The sequence below is a fragment of the Episyrphus balteatus genome, chromosome 2, assembly GCF_945859705.1.
Source record: "Episyrphus balteatus chromosome 2, idEpiBalt1.1, whole genome shotgun sequence".
NCBI classification, from domain to species: domain Eukaryota; kingdom Metazoa; phylum Arthropoda; class Insecta; order Diptera; family Syrphidae; genus Episyrphus; species Episyrphus balteatus.
In genome coordinates, this window is record NC_079135.1 from 131,160,845 (window position 1) to 131,180,870 (window position 20,026).

The following is a 20,026-nucleotide window of genomic DNA, read 5'->3' on the forward strand; positions in this document are numbered from 1 at the left end:
AATGGAATTCACTCTTTGAATCACAATTCAATTTGCAAAATGGAGAATGATCTTAAAAACCTATAATGTCAAATATTACTAACTTTTTTGCTCACTTTTCAATAAAATAAAACAATTGTAACTTTTTACATCTCTAAGATTATTACCAGGGCCCTATTTCACCAACTTACAAATTTGTAATTACAAGTAATTTTCACAATATTTGTGAAAAAATCGAGAAATTTTGTTTCACCAGTTTCTTGTGATCACAAAATTGTACTTGTAATCTACAATTTTAAATTTGTGAAAAAATCCATTTTCTGTTTCACCGAAACTTGTATTTTACAAGTAACAAATTTGTGAGCTTTCAAGTTTCTTGTGGGTTTCTGTTTCACCAAAAAAAAAAAGTTACAAGTTTCGATTTATTTGTGAAAATTTTCTACAAGAGTCAAGACGTATGTCATTTTTGTTACAAGTTTGAAAAAACCATATTTTGCGTGATTAAAGTGTTTAAAATGGCCTTAAGTCGAAGGCCACATTATTATTATTTTAAGAAAAGCTATGTTATTATTATTCACGGTTGTAAAAATGCATTTGAAATTAAAAAAAAATCATTTATTGCAAGTAAAAAAATTTCATAATAAATAAAAATTGCATTAAAAAAAATTTATTGTAACTGAAAAATATTTGCATTAAAAAAAAATATTTATTGCAAATAAAAAAGGCGAATGGGCATTTTGGACGTTGAGCGGCCATTAATGAAATTGGTATCAAATGAAAGAATTATAACCCAGGAAAAACTTTTACTATGGACGTTTCGCTGTATTGTGTTAAGAATGCAAGATAATGCAGTATTAGTATTGTGAATGCATTGTTGAATGTATGAAGGACAAATTGATTTATATTTATATATGGAACATAAAATGCGATGCTCTGTCATTTTCCTTGAGCCTGAAGACATTAATCTTGAAAATCCGACCAATTGAACTCATAATATAAGATTTTTAAGACAACCACTTCAAGATTTTGTTCGAAAGTTTTCAAACAATTCAAACTAACAAAAAATTGAACAACGAAACTCTAAAAATAGGCTTGAAGTTGTTGTTTTAAAATGCTTATAGTTTGGGTTCTAGTGGTTGGATATTCAAGATAAAGGTCTTTAGACTCAGAGAAAATGACAGAGAATCATATTTTGCACTTAAAATACAAAATTCAGTTATAACAATGAGACAATCTATATAAAGTGTTAGATGCAAAAATGCATTTTATCCGTTTTTGAAGTACGTCACAAGAATAAAACTTCTGCACAATATATGTAAACCTTAATTACATCAAAAAATAACAAATTCATTCCTGGCCGCGTAACGTCCACGTTCCATACAAACTTGCCCATTCTCCTTTCCTTTAAGAAAAATGTTATTGCAACTGAAAAATATTTGCATTGAAAATAATAGTTTTATTGCAAATAAATATATTTTGCATAACAAAAAAATTATATTAGGTACAAATAAAAAATGTTCTGCATTAAAAAAAAAACCAATGCAAAATGTGTGTATTAAATATTATGTTTAATACTCGTCGAATCCCTTACAGTTTTGACTTTTTGGCATAAGATAAGGTTCAATATTGTAAGAAATTCGAAGAATATTAAGAAAAAATATTCAATGCACACATATTTTGCCTTGATTTATTTTCTATTGAGAAAATTTTTTATTTTCGATAAAAATTGTTTTTAGTATATTTTAATTTGCAATAAAATTTTTATTTTCAATGCAAATATTTTTCAGTTGCAATTACATTTTTTTAATGCAAATTTTTTTTTTGCAATAAATATTTTTTTTAAGGCAAATATTTTTCAGTTGGAATATTTTTTTAAATGCAATTTTTTTCCAGTTGCAATCATTATTTTTTTAATGCATTTTTTTTATTTGTTAATATTTTTTTTTTTAATTTGTAATGAAAAACAAAAGTAGCATTTGTGTTTCAAATCGAATGAAAACATCAAAAAATATCTGTTAAAAAAATTCTCCTGATGGCTTTAACCTGTCTCTTAAGTAGATATGTAAAAATTCGTTCTCTTTTGATCAAAGAGGCTTTTTTTATTTCGAATATTTGTAGTTCTTCATTCTTTAAATTATTTTATTAATTTTCCTCACTATTAACAATTTTATTATTTTACCTTTTATTTTACTTCTATAAATCCATGGATGTCATTGTAAAATAGTAAATAATTATAAAAATAATCCAGCAATACAAAAATCTTAATTATATTATTTACAATTTTGTTTGGCATTAAAAAAATTTTCAATTAATAGTTAAAATAGGGTTGCTCAAAAATGGCAATCATATTTTTTCATATTCAATATTAACTTAGTTTTCATTTGAAACCAATTGTAACCTCTGTCGTTATGAGTTAAGTAACTCTACGATCACCGCTACGACTATAACGAGCTTTACAAGTTTGTAAAATAAACTTGTTGTTTACAAGAAAAAAATATATTTGGTGAAACGGTAATTCTACAAACTTGTGGTTTTCAAAAGTTAGTTGTAATTTTTTTTTCGATAATCACAAATTTGTGAATTACAAATTTGTACTTTGTGAAACAGAATTACGTTGTACAAATTTGTACTTGTGATCTACAAGTCACAAATTTGTGCTTGTAACTTGTAGTTGGTGAAATAGGGCCCAGGAATGAGATTTTGTGGACATAATAATTGAAAACAGGAAAAATAAAATACCCAAATAGGCTTTAAAAGGAATTTATCAAAAAAATATAAAAATTCATTGTACACTGAACCAAATCCTTACGTAAATACAACGAAAAAATTCGTTGAGCCAACGAAAATTTAATTAATTTTCAGCCGATGAAAAATTTAATTGGCTCAACGAAATGGCTTTCATACGTTAATGAAGAACTTCATCAATCAACGAAAACTGTAGTATTTTAATGAAATTTTTCATAAAAATTTTTGATCGAGAGTTAATGAATTTTTACATCACTTTACGAAATTTTTTATCGATTAACGTAAAATTTAATTAACCACGGTCTAATTTTTCGTTAGTCAATATATTTTTTGATTAATTTATGAAAGAACTTTCGTTAGCTAACGAATTTTTTCGTAAATTTAATGAACATTTTTATTAAATTACGAAAAAATATTTGTTAGCTAACGAAACTTTTCGTTGTATTAATTGTATTTTTTATTGGACTTGTTAAATTATTAATTTAATATAGTCCAAACCAAAAATTGGCGTTTCGACCCGGTGGAGCTCACTTAAGTCAACTGATGAGTCCGACTTATCGTGAGACACCTTGTCAATACGCAAATATTTTTTACATTCAGCTCAGCTTACATAGATTTTTAAACAAAAACCTAATGTGAACTATATAAAGCAAGATTCAATTTTTAATCATTAAAACAGAAATGCACCCAAGTGTACGTTTTTTTTTTTTGTAAGGCAACGATTTTTTTCGTTAACTGATGTATTTTTTCATAAGCCAATGTAATATTTCATTAGTATATGAAGAATTTTCATAAGCTTATGAAGATTTTCGTTAGTTAATGTTGAATTTCATAAGTTAATGAATTTTTTCGTTACTTAATTAAAACTTTAATAAAGTAAGGAAAAAATTCTTATTTTTATTCTTTAAAATGAGTATGAAATTTTTCGTTAATTGATGAATCTTTTCATTGAATTGGATTTTTTGGCACTAAAAAGGTAGAAAAAGTGTATGAAACGTTTTCATTAATTGATGAAGGTTTTCATATTACGAAAAATTACATATTTTCGTTGAGCCAACGAAAGTTTCGTTGGGCCAACGAAAATGTAGTGTATGAAACGATTTTCGTAATTTTACGAAATTTATTATTTTCAGTGTAGTAGCTTTGAACTACCAAAGGATTTTATTTTAAATTTTTTAGACAGTAGATAAACGCCTGCTTTTGAGCTTAACAGCTCCTTAAAAGAGGAAATGTGCTGAAAGATCTCTCTACATTTGCAGAGACAAGTGGGGCAAAATAAAGGACTTAACATCACCAACTTCAATATTTGCAGGGAACTCTTGGTTTGTGTCCCCTCTAATGCAATATATTTGCTCTATCCTTATTCGTAGAAAAAACGGATTTGAAAACTTTTCAAAAATATTCTTTGCGACTGTCCCTTTTACTGTTTCTAAGTCGTTCTTGATTTTGTCCAAAATCAGGATAACTTCTCCAATCGTTTGGTTTATTTTGTTTCTTTCTCTCTTTGGAAACCTGATATGCGACGGTTGCCGGCCACGCAATAGAAAATAGAATGCAAATAATAGTAGAGATGGCACTCCAACAAGTCACATACATTTATTCACTCAAAACATTTTCGTTGAGCTAATCATTGTGCCCTAGTATGAGATTTTGAGATGAAAAAAATTTCACCTAGAAAAATTGCATTTCACTTTTCCCGTATTGTGGGTTCCGGCCGAAAAGTTGTTCACATCCATATTTTTAACATTTTTCCAGGCGTTGAATCACGGCATATGTTTGTTAACGTATAGCCGCTATCTGTCCAAATCTTTTTCTACTGATTTAAAAGAAATGGCAATAGTCAATACGTTAACGTATGATTGTAATCGTGTACCGTGATTCGACCCCAAGTTTGGCGGATTTTTTTAATTCTCTTGGGGTGAAACTGGCAATAACTTTTCCGGACGAACAAAAATATTACGGATGAAGCTATTTTAGGCATAATAATGCATTAGGGCGTTTCAAAATAAACAAAAAATGTGTTTGATTTTCTCGGAACCAAGCTAAAAAGTTTCGTTTAGATGCAAAAATACGTCTCTGAAAATATGAGCCCTTAATATTAATATTCAGTACTTCCGCATCGCACTTTTTTATTTCCCATAAGAATGGTACAGGAACATTTTTTTTAATTTTGATATTTATTACAAATGATTTAGAGAATTGAACGCTCTAAAAAGGTCAGAATTCTCTACACTCAGAGAAAAACGGGAAAGCGGCTATGATACGCCAACAAATGTTACTAGCAACTATGATATGAGCAACTATGATACGAGTATAACGATGTTACGAATTCAAATGCCCCGAATTCAAATGCGACGAATTGTATGGAGGCTTTTTTTTCGTGTTGTATTCGATCTGGCAACAATAAGAGGAACGTTGTGAAATAATGATAATAATGGAACATAAGAGATGTTAGCTGATTGGTCAAACATAAGTATATAAGCCAAACAGAAGGTGGGGTTGGTTGAAATTTTTTTGTAAGGTCTCAAAGAATTATGAAGTCGTTGTCGGTGCAAAGGAAAAATGAAAAAATGATAGAGAAGCAAAAGAAATAAAATTGGAGGGGTGATTGCCATTGCATGTACATATGCTTGAAAGTAAGAAAGCTGGAACATTATAAACGTAAAGGCAAAAACAATGTAAGTAGGTTTGAGCATCTTGCAGACCTTTTAGAACAAGTTTTGGTCTTGTAAGGAGTTTTGTTTTTTAGATTTTAATGAAGGGAGGTCTTTACTAGAGCCTGTCGTAGAAGTGTCCGTGCATCTGTTCAGTTAAGGGTCCATTTGTTAGCTACTGTTTTGAAGTTTGATGATTTTTATGTGACTACATTTTTTATGTTTTAGGTTTAGGTTTTAGGTTTAGACTCAAATAATTTTGTTAATATATAAATACCTACATATCGTCGTCGGTGGAAAGCAAAATTGTTCTTAATCCACTTTTTACCATTAATGAGATAATGATGCAGTTTTACTAATTTGAGGGTGCTCTTTCCGAATTTGAAAAGCGTTTTTGTCTAAAAAAATTTCTGAAAGTTAGACCCGAGTATTCTTAATTGTTCTAGGTTCCATCATATTTTGTTCTAAGTCCACTTTTTATTTAAGGAAAGTGCGTAGATAGGTACTTGTATAGGAATTTTTCTATGTTCAATTTTGGTTTTTAGTAAGAAAAATAGAAGTAGGTTTGTAGGGTTTCTTCAAAAGGAAAAAACAAACTTTATAAAAAATATAACTTGAAATACCGACGAGCAAAAAAATATCACTTTCAATCAAATTGAAACTTAAAAATCGCTTTTTAGTGGGGTGGCTTAGCATTAAAAAAGACCTCCATTATGCACTACTTTGTGATAAAAGCGTGAAACTTATATCTTTGGTAGTACTTAATAGAAGAGTTATTTTGAGATATTGGACCAATTTGTATTCCATCCGGTATGGTAGATCCAAAAGTTTTTGTCTGTTGCACCCGCATTGTTGCATTTTATAGTAAAGCTAATGAAACAATTTTATTAATAAAATACATGATTTCGAGGTAATTTCAAATGCCCGATCGAATAAAATCAATACCAAAATGTCTGAACCATCATGGAAAAAGTTATTGCACTCTTTATAAATAGTCATTTACTTAAAGAACAAGAAGTGAAGTGACATGATGGTCGAGACATTTTGGTATTGATTTTTTTCGATCGGGCGTTACAAAACACCTCGAAATCATGTATCATTTTACTAAAAATGTTTCATTGTCTATACTATGATATGCCACAAATCGAGTGCAACACAGAAAAAGTATTGTATCTACCCTTCCGGATGGAATACAAGGTGGCCCAATATCTCAAAATAACTCTTCTATTAAGTACTACCAAAGATATAAGTTTCACGCTTTTATCACAAAGTAGTGCATAATGGAGGTCTTTTTTAATGCTAAGCCACCCCACTAAAAAGCGATTTTTAAGTTTCAATTTGATTGAAAGTGATATTTTTTTGCTCGTCGGTATTTCAAGTTATATTTTTTATAAAGTTTGTTTTTTCCTTTTGAAGAAACCCTACAAACCTACTTCTATTTTTCTTACTAAAAACCAAAATTGAACATAGAAAAATTCCTATACAAGTACCTATCTACGCACTTTCCTTAAATAAAAAGTGGACTTAGAACAAAATATGATGGAACCTAGAACAATTAAGAATACTCGGGTCTAACTTTCAGAAATTTTTTTAGACAAAAACGCTTTTCAAATTCGGAAAGAGCACCCTCAAATTAGTAAAACTGCATCATTATCTCATTAATGGTAAAAAGTGGATTAAGAACAATTTTGCTTTCCACCGACGACGATATGTAGGTATTTATATATTAACAAAATTATTTGAGTCTAAACCTAAAACCTAAACCTAAAACATAAAAAATGTAGTCACATAAAAATCATCAAACTTCAAAACAGTAGCTAACAAATGGACCCTTAACTGAACAGATGCACGGACACTTCTACGACAGGCTCTAGTAAAGACCTCCCTTCATTAAAATCTAAAAAACAAAACTCCTTACAAGACCAAAACTTGTTCTAAAAGGTCTGCAAGATGCTCAAACCTACTTACATTGTTTTTGCCTTTACGTTTATAATGTTCCAGCTTTCTTACTTTCAAGCATATGTACATGCAATGGCAATCACCCCTCCAATTTTATTTCTTTTGCTTCTCTATCATTTTTTCATTTTTCCTTTGCACCGACAACGACTTCATAATTCTTTGAGACCTTACAAAAAAATTTCAACCAACCCCACCTTCTGTTTGGCTTATATACTTATGTTTGACCAATCAGCTAACATCTCTTATGTTCCATTATTATCATTATTTCACAACGTTCCTCTTATTGTTGCCAGATCGAATACAACACGAAAAAAAAGCCTCCATACAATTCGTCGCATTTGAATTCGGGGCATTTGAATTCGTAACATCGTTATACTCGTATCATAGTTGCTCATATCATAGTTGCTAGTAACATTTGTTTGCGTTTCATCATTACTAATTCGAGAAAAACGTTGGTAATTTCAACAGTTTTATACTTTGTCCCAAAAATATATTCAGGGCTAAGAGCTGAAGTTAACGGAGTCACAAAAAGTAAATTCGGAGATATAACGAGTTAAAGTAAATACACTGCCATTGAATCTTTATGGTGAATATTTTTTTTTTGAGCAAATGACAATTTGAACCGAAACACTTTTTGATAAAACTAATGACAGATTTTAGTGGAATCAAACTTTGCGCAGATTTTGGCACTAGTTTGGAAATTTTTTTTCCGTTTCAGCTGTGAGAAATATATTCTTAATTTAAGAATGCAAAGTGTTAAAAGAAATAATAGGTTGTCCGATTGGTATTTCGAGTTTTTATGTTTTCCGAATCCTAAACTTGGCCTGTAGTTCCCTATAGACAACTCCAAAGATGTACTAGGATTCATATAAGCCTGTTGTTTTGGTTAATCTAGTATCCATCAATCTATCATCTACTCATGCTCTTCTGCCCGAGTAGATACGATTTGTACTGAATTCGTTGAAAGTGCGTTGCATTGAAAATCGTAAGTAAACTACTAGCAGTACTTTACCACCTCCCAAAGCAACAGGGCTATAATACCCACAGAGTGCTCAAGCAAAGTATGCCACCAGTGGGGAAATATGTAGCATTGAAAAATTTGAAATTTAACAACCAAATAGCTTAAAAAACAGCTGTCAGCTGTGAACTATTTTTCGCACTTTGTTCAAAATTGCACTTTTCGTGTTTTTATTAGATACGAATAAGCTCTTTTCTTTAAATATAAAAATTCAATTCTCAAAAACTCTTCTATTTTTATACATTAGATACTGAAACTTCAATCGCACTTTCTGGCAAACTATCATTTATGACTCTATTTATGACATTATGGCCATTTGTACCCGGTAGCAGAGATAAAATATTGTAAATTTTCAAACTGAGATACTAAAAACAAATTTGTTCTCCGTTCACATTCTAATTAATTTTTTTTTTTCTTTTAAATTTGATTTCGGCTTCAACTCGAGACACCTTAAAAATTTTAGTTGGCAACCCTTGGTCAATTTAAACCAATCCAAGCAACCATGTAAATCATAATTTTATTGCTTTTCGTGCAGAGGCAAATTTGGAATTTCCGATTCATTTTTAGCTGAATCCTAATTGGATTTTAGTATTCTTTTTTTTTTCATTTAAATTAATAAGTTTTTTTTTAAACTATTTTTGACAATAAAAAACGTAAGAACTCGTTTAGATGAAGAAGCCCGAAAATTGTTGATTTTTTTTCTGTTTTACGAGTAATAAGTTGCACCTACCTGATTTGTTGCTGCTGTTACCTATATTGCTTCTGCTGTTGTTATGATGATGATTATTATTATTATTTAACACTCGATATGTTGATTATCAGAAAAGATGAGAATTTTTTGAAGGAACACGTTCGAATCAAGTTTTGAAGAACTATGATTTTTTTGCACTTTTATTTTTTTTTTAATATTTTTTATTTCACAATCGAATAAAGAAAAACTTTTGTATACTTCGACAACTGCTAAACGGCTGCGGCGGAATATTGTGATGTAAGAATACTGTGAATTATCTTCAACAACTTTATCAATGGAATTGAATGGAAATAGTAAATTATCAAGCTTTATCAACAACAGGCTACTGAGCGGGCCATATAAAATGTCATAAAATTTACAGTTCTTAAAGTTTATCACAATCATAACATTACACCTTATAATTTATATTTATATATGCTAGAAGCTAGACCAAGACCCCAAGACGTACAGAAGTGAAGAGTTAACTAAAAACTCTGAGAATGCAGTAGTGAGTTTTTATATTGTTGAGAGAGAAAAACAAAAACTCACCAACAGCAAAAAGTTCTGTTTACTTATGATTCGACAAAAAAAAAGTAACCCCGTTTAATAAAATTCTATTCTAATGTTTAAGTTTATTTAGTTTAAGCTTATGGTTTATAAGATTTATAATCTCTAATCTTTTTTAACATTTTAAAATAATTGTTTCAGTTTTAAGACACAGTGAGGGTAATATAATAAAAAGAAAATGTTTGCTTTGTTTTTAGAGATAAAAACATTAATTTATACGATAATCTTTGACATTGAAACAAAAAGAATAAATAGTTTTTAAATGTCAGTTGCCAAAAATCTGTTACTTGCACAGTTAGACAAACTAACAAAGTGTATACCAAAGATATGAAATTTTTTTTTCTTTTGAACAAATTATTTTAAGAATAATAGAACACAAAAAACAAAAATAAAAATTTTTGGACACCAAGTGCCGTTATACTTTTCATATAGATTTGAGCCCAGGAAACTCGAAAAACTTATCTAAAAAATGTTTATGGATAGGTTTTCGAAATATGGTTTTTCAAAGTTTTTCGTCGTTTTTTTCCCAACATAGTAAGTCTTCGGGATATATCTTGAGTAATTAGCGATCAATCTGAACAAAAAAACGGGCACCTGAAAGCTGAATAAATAAACAAAAAAAAATGGAATAACTGTTTTGGGTTTCTCCAGATATTTAAGTGCAATGTATCTAAACATTTTTAAAAAATCGATTTTTTGAAGGAAATTTTAGCCAGATAAAAATTTCTGATTGAAATAAAAAATATAAATCTTTCAAATCCTCATAGTTTTATATTTTGTATCTGTAGTGCTTCAAAATCTATCGATAAGTTTTAAAGATATAACGATTTTTGTAACGATCAATATTTTATACTCTCTTTGTTACTTTTTGTGTTTTTGTCTATAACTTGAAAAGAAAGATGAATTTGAAAATTTTTATTAAGTAATTTTTTGTAGATAATTAAATTTCCTATCGATATGTATACTAGGCTGGGTCACAAATGTATGGAGTAGGGATGGGCCGATATTTCAGTAACAGGTATTGAATAACAGGTATTGGAAAGTAGCAATAACAACTTGCTACTCATCAGGGAAAATACCTGTTACTGAAAATAACAGTTAATATTTTCAGTATCTAAAATAAATTTAAATTAAATTATTTTTTTTTGCAGTCCAAGAAAAATTTCGGTAATAAGAAGGTTAATAAAATGAAAAATACCTACTAATTATCTAAACAACTTTCTCTTATCCTACACAAAAAATTAATTTTATCGGTAATAATTAATAATAGGTGTGTTTTTTTGTTTATCTATATAGATTTTGTGCAAAAAAACGACATCGAGATTTTTGAAATCAAAACAATTTACGTGTTCAAAACAACAAAAACTTTATCTGTATAGATTTTTGAAAAATCCAGATAATTATCCAGATTTTACTTTCTCTCGATAAAAACAGTAGTGCCAAGGTAGTTTAATTGTTGTGTTCATACAGAAATATCTGAAAATATTAACAAAAAAAAAAAAGCGGAGAAAACGAGGTTTGAAAAAAACTCTCATAGAAAAAAATAATAAAAAATTTGTTTGACATGGTTGCATTGAAATGTTAATATCTCGAGATATACGCAATGCACTTTTCAGATAAAAGTCTTAAATGGATCCTGATAAGATTGTTGAACAGATATGTATATAAAATTACCAAAGTTTTTTCGAAAAATTAGAAATAAAAATAAAAAAGTTTTCACATTTGATTTTTAAAAAATTGAAAAAAAATTCAATATGGCTACCTTCAAACGCTTATAACACAAGAACGACGCAACTAATGTTAATGGTCATGGTCTTAAAATGTAGCTAAGAATATACAGATAATTTTTGGTTTTTTGTGAAAAAAACAATTTTTTTGAATCCAACATGGATGCCATGGCCATATGAAAATTTTTGTTTGCATCCAACATGGATGTAATGGCCTTCCCACTTCGGAGTTAAAATAAAAAAAAACAAAAGCAACATTTTTGACCGACAGCTGCCAAAGTATGTGTACAGTGGTGCCAAATGTTTGCATGGATTTCAAAAATCCCGATGTCGTTTTTTTGCACAAAATCTATATAGATAAACAAAAAAACACACCTAATCTGTAATACCTGTTACTCGGATCAAAATTATCTGCTTAGTCAAAATTATCAAGGAATTTATAATACCTGTTACTTTTGATAAAATTCATCTTTGATACTTTCAGTTCAGGCAAATAATCTGTTAAAAACACAAACGCTCCTATAATACCTGTTACTCGGATCAAAATTATCTCCTTACTCAAAATTACCAAGGAATTTATAATACCTGTTACTTTTGATAAAATTCATCTTTGATACTTTTAGTTCAGGCGAATAATCTGTTAAAAAAACAAACGCTCCTATAATACCTGTTATTGGGATCAAAATTATCTCCTTACTCAAAATTACCAAGGAATTTATAATACCTGTTACTTTTGATAAAATTCATCTTTGATACTTTTAGTTCAGGCGAATAATCTGTTAAAAAAACAAACGCTCCTATAATACCTGTTATTGGGATCAAAATTATCTCCTTACTCAAAATTACCAAGGAATTTATAATACCTCTTACTTTTGATAAAATTCATCTTTGATACTTTTAGTTCAGGCGAATAATCTGTTAAAAAAACAAACGCTCCTATAATACCTGTTATTGGGATCAAAATTATCTCCTTACTCAAAATTACCAAGGAATTTATAATACCTGTTACTTTTGATAAAATTCATCTTTGATACTTTTAGTTCAGGCGAATAATCTGTTAAAAACACAAACGCTCCTATAATACCTGTTATTGGGATCAAAATTATCTCCTTACTCAAAATTACCAAGGAATTTATAATACCTGTTACTTTTGATAAAATTCATCTTTGATACTTTTAGTTCAGGCGAATAATCTGTTAAAAAAACAAACGCTCCTATAATACCTGTTATTGGGATCAAAATTATCTCCTTACTCAAAATTACCAAGGAATTTATAATACCTGTTACTTTTGATAAAATTCATCTTTGATACTTTTAGTTCAGGCGAATAATCTGTTAAAAAAACAAACGCTCCTATAATACCTGTTATTGGGATCAAAATTATCTCCTTACTCAAAATTACCAAGGAATTTATAATACCTGTTACTTTTGATAAAATTCATCTTTGATACTTTTAGTTCAGGCGAATAATCTGTTAAAAACACAAACGCTCCTATAATACCTGTTACTCGGATCAAAATTATCTCCTTACTCAAAATTATCAAGGAATTTATAATACCTGTTACTTTTGATAAAATTCATCTTTGATACTTTTAGTTCAGGCGAATAATCTGTTAAAAAAACAAACGCTCCTATAATACCTGTTATTGGGATCAAAATTATCTCCTTACTCAAAATTACCAAGGAATTTATAATACCTGTTACTTTTGATAAAATTCATCTTTGATACTTTTAGTTCAGGCGAATAATCTGTTAAAAAAACAAACGCTCCTATAATACCTGTTATTGGGATCAAAATTATCTCCTTACTCAAAATTACCAAGGAATTTATAATACCTCTTACTTTTGATAAAATTCATCTTTGATACTTTTAGTTCAGGCGAATAATCTGTTAAAAAAACAAACGCTCCTATAATACCTGTTATTGGGATCAAAATTATCTCCTTACTCAAAATTACCAAGGAATTTATAATACCTGTTACTTTTGATAAAATTCATCTTTGATACTTTTAGTTCAGGCGAATAATCTGTTAAAAACACAAACGCTCCTATAATACCTGTTACTCGGATCAAAATTATCTCCTTACTCAAAATTATCAAGGAATTTATAATACCTGTTACTTTTGATAAAATTCATCTTTGATACTTTTAGTTCAGGCGAATAATCTGTTAAAAAAACAAACGCTCCTATAATACCTGTTATTGGGATCAAAATTATCTCCTTACTCAAAATTACCAAGGAATTTATAATACCTGTTACTTTTGATAAAATTCATCTTTGATACTTTTAGTTCAGGCGAATAATCTGTTAAAAAAACAAACGCTCCTATAATACCTGTTATTGGGATCAAAATTATCTCCTTACTCAAAATTACCAAGGAATTTATAATACCTGTTACTTTTGATAAAATTCATCTTTGATACTTTTAGTTCAGGCGAATAATCTGTTAAAAAAACAAACGCTCCTATAATACCTGTTATTGGGATCAAAATTATCTCCTTACTCAAAATTACCAAGGAATTTATAATACCTGTTACTTTTGATAAAATTCATCTTTGATACTTTTAGCTCAGGCGAATAATCTGTTAAAAACACAAACGCTCCTATAATACCTGTTACTCGGATCAAAATTATCTCCTTACTCAAAATTATCAAGGAATTTATAATACCTGTTACTTTTGATAAAATTCATCTTTGATACTTTTAGTTCAGGCGAATAATCTGTTAAAAAAACAAACGCTCCTATAATACCTGTTATTGGGATCAAAATTATCTCCTTACTCAAAATTACCAAGGAATTTATAATACCTGTTACTTTTGATAAAATTCATCTTTGATACTTTTAGTTCAGGCGAATAATCTGTTAAAAAAACAAACGCTCCTATAATACCTGTTACTCGGATCAAAATTATCTCCTTACTCAAAATTACCAAGGAATTTATAATACCTGTTACTTTTGATAAAATTCATCTTTGATACTTTTAGTTCAGGCGAATAATCTGTTAAAAAAACAAACGCTCCTATAATACCTGTTATTGGGATCAAAATTATCTCCTTACTCAAAATTACCAAGGAATTTATAATACCTGTTACTGTAAGAAATATTTCTATACCTGTTATTTTTGGTATCATTTTACATATGTAAGTAAAATGAGAAAATGTAAAATTAATACCAAAATTTCGTCGTTTTCCCCAATACCTGTTACTGTAAGAAATATTTCTGTACCTGTTATTTTTGGTATAATTTTACATAAGAAAAATGAGAAAATGTTAAATTAATACCAAAATATCGTCGTTTTCCCCAATACCTGTTACTGTAAGAAATATTTCTATACCTGTTATTATTGGTATAATTTTACATAAGAAAAATGAGAAAATGTTAAATTAATACCAAAATATCGTCGTTTTACCCAATACCTGTTACTGTAAGAAATATTTCTATACCTGTTATTATTGGTATAATTTTACATAAGAAAAATGAGAAAATGTTAAATTAATACCAAAATTTCGTCGTTTTCCCCAATACCTGTTACTGTAAGAAATATTTCTATACCTGTTATTATTGGTATAATTTTACATAAGAAAAATGAGAAAATGTTAAATTAATACCAAAATTTCGTCGTTTTCCCCAATACCTGTTACTGTAAGAAATATTTCTGTAGCTGTTATTTTTGGTATAATTTTACATAAGAAAAATGAGAAAATGTTAAATTAATACCAAAATATCGTCGTTTTCCCCAATACCTGTTACTGTAAGAAATATTTCTATACCTGTTATTTTTGGTATCATTTTACATAAGAAAAATGAGAAAATTTAAAATTAATACCAAAATTTCGTCGTTTTCCCCAATACCTGTTACTGAAAGAAATATTTCTATACCTGTAATTTTGGGTATCCATAACACTGTGCAAGTCGAAATTCTTGACAGGCGCGCGAATAACTGTTTCGCCCTATTTCGGACCCGAGAAATCGATTGGCGTCATTAGTTTTTCGATTTATCGGTACGACTTCGAACAAAATTTTTTTTGAAAGTTTTTTCAATTATTTTGAGAGTTTCCCACTGTTTTTAGTCATTTTTCAACCTAAAACAATATTTATATTGCTAATAATTCTGCTCAAACGTTATTTGCTACCAGTAGAAAGACATTATAAACAATTTTGAACAATTTATTTGAAAATTTTTTGAAAAAATTAAAAAAAATCGAAATTTTTTACATTGTTAATCGTTTTTTCGCTGTTTTTGTTCTCTTTCGCACAAATACATTGCATGTTTTCCATTAAAAATTAATTAAACTGTAAATTTAGTGTTGGTTAAACTTCGACAGTCTATCGATAGCATCGATAACAAAAAAATATCGAGTATATCGATACTTCACAAAACTATCGATAGTTTCAATACTTCCAAATTATTTTACCACAAGGCTACCGATATTATCGATAGCTTTGAAATTAATTAAACACAATTTGAACTACAAGTTAAGTTTTCGTTTGACATTGGATATAAACAACGAATTAACATAGTGTTTGGTAGATATCGATAGTTTCCATTATCGATTGTATCGATAGTTTTGAGAAAAAACTATCGATAATATCGGTAATCTTGTGGTAAAATAATTTGGAAGTTTTGAAACTATCGATAGTTTTGTGAAGTATCGATATACTCGATATTTTTTTGTTATCGATGCTATCGATAGACTGTCGAAGTTTAATCAACACTAAATTAACAGTTAAATTAATTTTTAATGGAAAACATGCAATGTATTTGTGCAAAAGAAAACAAAAACAGCGAAAAAACGATTAACAATGTAAAAAATTTCGATTTTTTTTAATTTTTTCAAAAAAAAACTCCAAATTTTCAAATAAATTGTTCAAAATTGTTAATAGTGTCTTTCTACTGGTAGCAAATAACGTTTGAGCAGAATTATTAACAATATAAATATTGTTTTTGGATGAAAAATTGTTATTTGGCATCATTTTTTTGTAAACGAGAAAACTCGATAATTTAATATCAATCTGGCAATACTGTTTAAACAAGAAATAAAACTTCTTCTTCTTCTTATATTCAAACGGAAAGCTTGTCTTTAATTTGTATCTTTTAATTTTCCAGAATAATCCGAGGCATCCAACAGGTTATGGGCCCAGAAAACCTAAAAGATTAAAGATAGAAGAAGTTTGAGTATACTAATATAAATTTTTGTTGATTTTTTTTCGAGTTTTTTCGAGTTTTGTTCCTAGTCACAAAATGGCTGGTAATTTGCCGGCAATAGAGCGTCTCAAAGGTCGTGAGAATTACGACACCTGGAAGTTTGCGGTGGAAAATTACTTGATTTTGGATGACTTGTGGAAGTCGGTGCAAGGCACTGAAACTAAAATCGAAAAAATTGCTGTAGCGAAGGCTAAATTGATTTTGCTTATCGACCCGTCGCTATATGTGCACATCAAGGAATCTACACATGCAAAAGAAGTCTGGGACAAATTGGCGGTGGCTTTCGACGATTCAGGACTCACCAGAAGGGTCGGACTCTTGAGAGAACTGACCACCACTCGTCTGGACGACTGTTCCAATATATCGGAGTATGTCAACAAAATTATCGGAACTGCTCACAAACTTAATTCAATTAAAATGAGAGTTGATGATGAGTGGATTGGGAGCTTGCTGCTGTGTGGATTGCCAGAGAAATTTCAGCCAATGATTATGGCAATTGAAAGCAGTGGAATCCAGATCACTGCCGATTCAATAAAGTCGAAATTGCTGCAAGACTTTGATTCGTATAATGGAGGAGCTGCTGATAAGCAGGCCATGGCTGTATTCAGAAATAAGGGTAAGCATAAATATAAAACAAAATCAGTAAAATGTTTTGGATGTGGTTGTGTCGGACACATAAAAAAAAATTGCCCAAAAAATGCAGAAACCCAAGGAAATTTTGCTGTGTTTGCAACATATGCAGTTAAAGAATCCAATCAGTCGTGGTTTGTAGACTCCGGTGCGTCATCACATATAGCAATGAGTTCAGAAAAATTTAGTAACTACACGCAGTGTTTGGAGAACCATTTTGTTACATTGGCGGATGGCTCAAAACTGAAGGTTGCTGGAAGCGGTGATATTACGATGTTGATGTGCGGTGGAGGTGCTGTAAATGAGGTATTGATTCGAGATGTTCTTCATGTTCCTGATATAAGCTTCAATCTGATGTCGATCAGCCAAATAGTTAAGAATGGAAACAAAGTTCAATTTGATTCAGAAGGATGTAAGATTCTTGACAACAGAGAAATTGTTTTTGCGTCGGCTACTGAAACTGATAAAGTTTTCAAACTAAATACTCCTTTGACAAATACTGCTCGGGTAGCTACTGAAATCAAAAATAGTTTGTGGCATAGACGGATGGGGCATCCAAGTGCACAGGCTACCAATGCTGTGGATAAAAATTGCATCACGTGCTGTGAGGGAAAGCAATGCAGGCGTAGTTTTAAATCGTCAACTACCACTACCACAGATTTTCTGCAGCTAATCCATTCCGATGTTGCTGGTCCCATGGAGAAAGTGTCACTTGGAGGTTCCAGATACTACGTTCTGTTCTTGGACGATTTTTCCAAGAAGGTATTCGTTTATGCGATGAAGCATAAAAATGAGGTTGCAAAACATTTCTTCGTTTTCAAGAATATGGTGGAGAATCAGACAAAGAAAAAGATTAAAATCTTTAGATCTGATAATGGCACCGAGTTTGTCAATACCGAGATGAAAAAATGTTTCGAGTCATCTGGGATCATCCATCAAACTTCAACTCCATACTGTCCCGAACAAAATGGGAAATCGGAACGGATGAATCGTTCGCTGGTTGAAAAGGCGCGTTGTCTTTTATTTGATGCGGATTTAGACAAGCGATATTGGGGAGAGGCAGTATACACCGCTGCATACCTAATAAATCGAACTCCAATAAAAAGTCTTGACAATCGTTGTCCAGAAGAAATTTGGACTGGTTCAACTATCGATCTATCCCATTTGCGAGTATTTGGTTCGGTGGGAATGGTGCTGGTCCCAAAGCAGAAAAGATTGAAATTTGATGCTAAATCAGTAAAATGCATCATGGTCGGCTATGCTGAGAATTCTAAAGGCTACAGGATGTACAACCCAGTTGAACAAAAGATGTATATCACTAGAGAAGTGAAATTTTTCGAAGATCAGCGTTTTCATAAGGTAATTGATTTGAAAAGCTGTTCTAATTCTTTTGATTTAACTTCAGGTCAGAATTTAGTGGGGAATTTAAGAATAAATCCTGCCCCTGTTGTTGTTGTTGATGATGCTGAACCTGCTGCTGCTGTGGTTGAATCTTCTGAAAATGAAGAAAATTCACATGTTGTTGATGTTGCTGCCGACGACGTTGCTGTTGGTGTTGATGAGTGTGCTGATGCTGGTATAGATGACGATTTCGAAGATGAGTATGCTGATGCTGAGATGTCTAGTGAGGAATTCGATGTCGACATGAGCTCAAACTATAATCCATCAAATTCGATATCTAGTGGGGATGTCGTTGGACCTGTGCGGCGTTCAAATAGAGAACCCAAACCCAAGAGCTTCGAAAACTATGTGACTTTTATTAACAGTACTGTATGTGAAGCTGATGATCCTTCTACCTATTCTGAAGCGATTTTAAGATCGGATGCGGCGAGTTGGAGGAATGCAATTAGCGAAGAATACGAGTCTTTAATAAAAAACGATACATGGGAAACAGTTCAACTTCCGGATGGAAAGAAAGCCTTGAATACCAAGTGGGTTTTCAAAACCAAAAGAGGGATCGATGATGATATTGTTCGTTATAAAGCAAGGCTGGTTGCAAAAGGGTGTGCACAACGGAAGGGGATTGATTTCGATGAAGTGTATTCTCCCGTCATTAGATACAGTTCATTGCGTTATCTTCTATCACTTGCAGCGAAAATGGATCTGTACATAGAGCAGCTAGACGCAGTCACAGCGTTTCTCCAGGGTGAGTTATCTGAAGAAGTTTATATTATGCCCCCTGAAGGTTTAGATTTTCCTAAAAATAAAGTATTGAAGTTAAGGAAATCTATTTATGGACTTAAACAGTCTTCGAGAACATGGAATCTCAAATTAAGTAAAGCCCTTAAAGCATTTAATTTAAAACAATCGCAATTTGATCCATGTATTTATTTTAATGAAAAGAAAAATAATTCATTTTTAATACTGGCAGTATATGTAGATGACTTTTTAATATTTTCAAAAGACCTTAAAGAATCTGAAAAATTAAAAATATATTTAAAATCCAAATTTCACATGAAAGAGCTATTCAAAGTTAATACATTTCTGGGTATGACGCTGGAACAAAATCGAGAATCTGGAAAGCTCTCCATAAATCAAGAGAAATATATTCTCAAGATGATAAATAGATTCGGAATGCAGGATTGTAATCCGGTGTCAAGCCCAATGGACGTCAACGTTAAGTTGAGCAAAGAGAACTGCCCAAAAACAAAAGAAGCGACACTTGAGATGACCAAAGTGCCCTATCAAGAGTTAATTGGCAGTTTGCTGTTTGCAGCTCAAATCAGCCGCCCAGATATATGCTACGCTGTTAATTTCTTGAGCAAGTTCAACAATAACCCGGGCAAAGAGCATTGGCTTGCCGCCAAAA

At 30.5% G+C, this 20,026-nt stretch overlaps 1 protein-coding gene across 2 annotated transcripts in view; it reads right to left on the reverse strand.

Moving 5' to 3' along the window:
- Window positions 1–9,594, reverse strand: part of LOC129912655 (homeotic protein ocelliless) — a 62,506-nt gene extending 52,912 nt beyond the window's left edge. Inside the window, exon 1 of one of the 2 annotated variants that reach the window (XM_055990998.1) lies at window positions 9,086–9,594. The gene's annotated coding sequence lies outside the window, so the exon portion shown is untranslated. The remainder of the gene's footprint in view (window positions 1–9,085) is intronic. The other variant, XM_055990995.1, reaches the window with a different exon arrangement.
- Window positions 9,595–20,026: the final 10,432 nt, after the last annotated feature.